The 3,726-nt window shown below is 46.0% G+C and overlaps 1 pseudogene; it reads right to left on the reverse strand.

Moving 5' to 3' along the window:
* Positions 1-3,299: 3,299 nt before the first annotated feature.
* LOC124607836 lies at positions 3,300-3,417 on the reverse strand (annotated as a pseudogene).
* Positions 3,418-3,726: the final 309 nt, after the last annotated feature.

Consider the following 3,726-nt stretch of genomic DNA (forward strand, 5'->3'; position numbering starts at 1 on the left):
CTCAGATGGTAGAGCACTTGCCTGCGAAAGGCAAAGGTCCCGAGTTCGAGTCTCGGTCCGGCACACAGTTTCAATCTGTCCGGAAATTTCAGGATGGTTAGCGTTTAACGTCTCGTAAACGAATGGGAGAGGTAGATAGCTGGAGAGAGTAAAAACTATAGGGGAAGGAAGAGATTGGAACATATCTAACAAGTAACTGAAGAGTGGAAATGTCATCATTTTGTCATTTTTTCACAAAATGCTTTTTATTTTTTTTTATTTTTATTTATTTATTTATTTATTTGCATGCCCATAGACTTGTTCCTTATGCCAAATGATGGAGAAAACGTTTGAAACATTGATTACAATGGTGAGGCCTCTCTAAATTCCAGGTGCCATTCGTCAAGGTCTCCTCCAGTTAGCTGATGTACAGTTCGTAAGCTTTTTTTTTTGCATTAATAAAACATGTTTTGTAAAGGAAGGAGACAGTTAGGGTTTCAGAAATACTAAAAAAGTGAAAAACTGTGTGATCAAAGTGTCTGACACTCACTCATCTCAAATGGCTATTAGGAATTCTTATTCTGAAATAGAATAATGGAAACATATCATTGTAGTCAAAAGAGGAAAGGCCAAGGCTGATGGATGACGTTCCGTACTTCATTCTAAAGACCAGCCATGTTTCTCAGCTGCGAAATGGAAACGCCTGTTGACGATGTTACCATTTCATCCTCAGCAGTTCAGGGAGCTCGGCAGTAAACTTAAAATCCTTCTTCTTAGCACTCACGATCACTCAGTGATACGGTAACTAGAACGTTCTTAATAAATAATTTACTTTCTCATGTGTCTTATTATTTTTGCTGTGACGAGGTGGGCAGCATAATTTTGTATCAGAATACCTTCTCAATTTTTTGGATACAAAACAGTTATGTACAAAAAGAGATCCGTCGTTTTGATTCTCCTGACAAATGTCAGATTTGGCACACAGAACGTTCGGTATTTCCACTCTTCGGTTGAGAATGTTGGGTGCAAGTGCTACTCCGAGATGCTGAGATTGACACAATGGAGGAATTCGTGTCAGGCCGCATCAAACCAGTCACAAGACTGAGGATCAACTGCCGGCTCCAAAGAAAGCGTTCATTTTCTGCCGGTTGTCGTGCATTTTGCCACAGTTTTCTGGCGTTGTGACCTTCCTATACATAACTGCATCATCCGCGAACAACCTCATTAAGCTGTCGACTTTGGCTACAATCAAAAAATGTTCAAAAGTGTGCGAATTCCTAAGGGATCAAACGGCTGAAGTCATCGGTCCCTAGGCTTACACACTACTTAATCTAAATTAAACAAACTTATGATAAGAACAACACACACACACATCCATGCCCGAGGGAGGACTCGAACCTCCGGCGGGAGGGGCCGCGCAATCAGAGACACGGTGCCCAAGACCGCGCGGCCATTCCGCGCGGCTGGCTGCCATCATTTACAAGTACTGTTAAGAGTAACGGCACTAAATTCTCCCTTGCAGTACTGAGGAATCTATTTTTTTGCCTGACGATTACGTACGTAAGAACGACGTGTTGAGTTTTGTCTGCTATGAAGTCCTGAGCCCATAGACAAAGCTGATCCAGTATTGCATAAACATGTATTTCTGTCATTATGCGTCAGTGCGGAACTGTATCGAGTTCCTTCCGGAAATAAACGAACACAGCATCAACCCTGGAGTTGGTATCTACTGCCTTTCTGACGAACAGAGCGAGCTGAAATTCGCAATGTTTCTACCTAAGTCTGTAGAGGCGAGTTTCGTTTTCAAAAAGTTAATTTTACATCACAATTCCACAATTCTACAAAAATGTTCAAATGTGTGTGAAATCTTATGGGACTTAACTGCTAAGGTCATCAGTCCCTAAGCTTACACACTACTTAACCTAAATTATCCTAAGGACATACACACACACCCGTGCCCGAGGGAGGACTCGAACCTCCGCCAGGATCAGCCGCACAGTCCGTGACTGCAGCGCCTTAGATCGCTCGGTCCATAATTCTACAACAGATGTTGTCAGTCAAGTTCTACATTTATGAGCACGACTCTACTTGAGAAGGGATATGACCTGCGCCACTCTCTCTCTCTCTCTCTCTCTCTCTCTCTCTCTCTCTCTCTCTCTCTCTCTCAGTACTTTCACAGACTTCGGTGCCACATAGATGAGCTGCATATATCAACTTTTTAGCAGTGGCCACAGACAATAATACGAAAGTCTGAGGTCGAGGGAAGATGGCAACCTATCGAATCAATAAAATGGTGCTGCCACACCTATCCATAGGCCATAGTAGATATCATTCAGTGCACCTCGAACAGTGTGAATGAAAAATGCTGGTGGCCCATTATGCATAAACCACATGCCTCTTCTTACCTGAAGGAGTGCTCCCTGTAGGAAACTGAAAAAATGTCCCGATAGTGCAGACAGCACATGTATGATGTGCTGGGAGAACATATGTACGTACCACTCACCTACAGCTGAAGACCACACATTTAGTTTTACTGCCTACGCTGAATTAGACCGTGAGGAGTTTCGTCCACAGAAACTAGTAGTTAAAAGTTTGCTATTCCAAATCGGAATTCGACAGCGACGAGGATCGTGGCCTATCGAGACACCCGTTTATCGTACCGCGATATTGCTGCTCGCGCTCGTCGAGATGCGATGACTGGCATGCGAGTGCGGAATCAGTTGGTTCAGGAGGAACATACTCAACGCCATGCAGGATCTCAACGGCCCCATGCGTTAGCCCCTGAGAGAACAGATATATTGTTTTCTCTGCTGCGTAGGATTATACAGCTACCTCACATTGAGTCAGGAAAAGTTGTTGCTGCGAGCAAGACAAGTGTCCATACGGAGCGGTGTGTCGATGTGTGGAGTACCACGGACTATCAGTAAGGCGAATAACGTTGCTGCTGCCCTTGATACGGCTGCAGAGACACGTGCAGCGATAGTGGTGCGTCCAACGACAACACGGGCACAAAAGTGGCACCGCATCGTCTTTTCGGACGAGTTCCGATTCTGCATACAACATCACGATGGACGTACCCATGTGTGGGTGCTCTCGTGTAAAGGACTAAAACTAAACTAAACTCCTCCCGAACAGGCCATGAAGGCCCAACGGTACTGACCGGCCGCCGTGTCATCCTCAGCCCATAGGCATCATTGGATGCGGATATGGAGGGGCATGTGGTCAGCAAACCGCCCTCCCGGCCGTATGTCAGTTTCCGAGACCGGAGCCGCTACTTCTCAATCCTCAGTTTGCCTCACAAGGGCTGAGTGCACCCCTTTCGCCAACAGCGCTCGGCAGACTGGATGGTCACCCATCCAAGTGCTAGCCCAGCCCGACAGCGCTTAACTTCGGTGATCTGACGGGAACCGGTGTTACCACTGCGGCAAGGCCGTTGGCCTCGTGTAAAGAACTGTTTCTATATTGCATTTACATTTTTCATCATCGTACCTGACCAGCACCTGTCTTGATGGTACGGTTGCTCAAGACGATCGCCTCTGGTTCGCATGGCTCTACTCTATCTTTGGGTTTTGTGGCGTTATCTTTCAACTAGATAATGCGCGACCGCATGTGACCACTGCTGTCCTGACCTACCTCGATACAAAGTGTATTCGTTTATGTCCTGGCCAGGAAGTTCTTCAGACGTCTCACCCGTAGAAAACATCTGGTCACGGCCTGCCGAGAGATTGGGCTGCTATTACTCGCCAG

Source organism: Schistocerca americana, chromosome 3, assembly GCF_021461395.2.
Source record: "Schistocerca americana isolate TAMUIC-IGC-003095 chromosome 3, iqSchAmer2.1, whole genome shotgun sequence".
Lineage (NCBI taxonomy): Eukaryota > Metazoa > Arthropoda > Insecta > Orthoptera > Acrididae > Schistocerca > Schistocerca americana.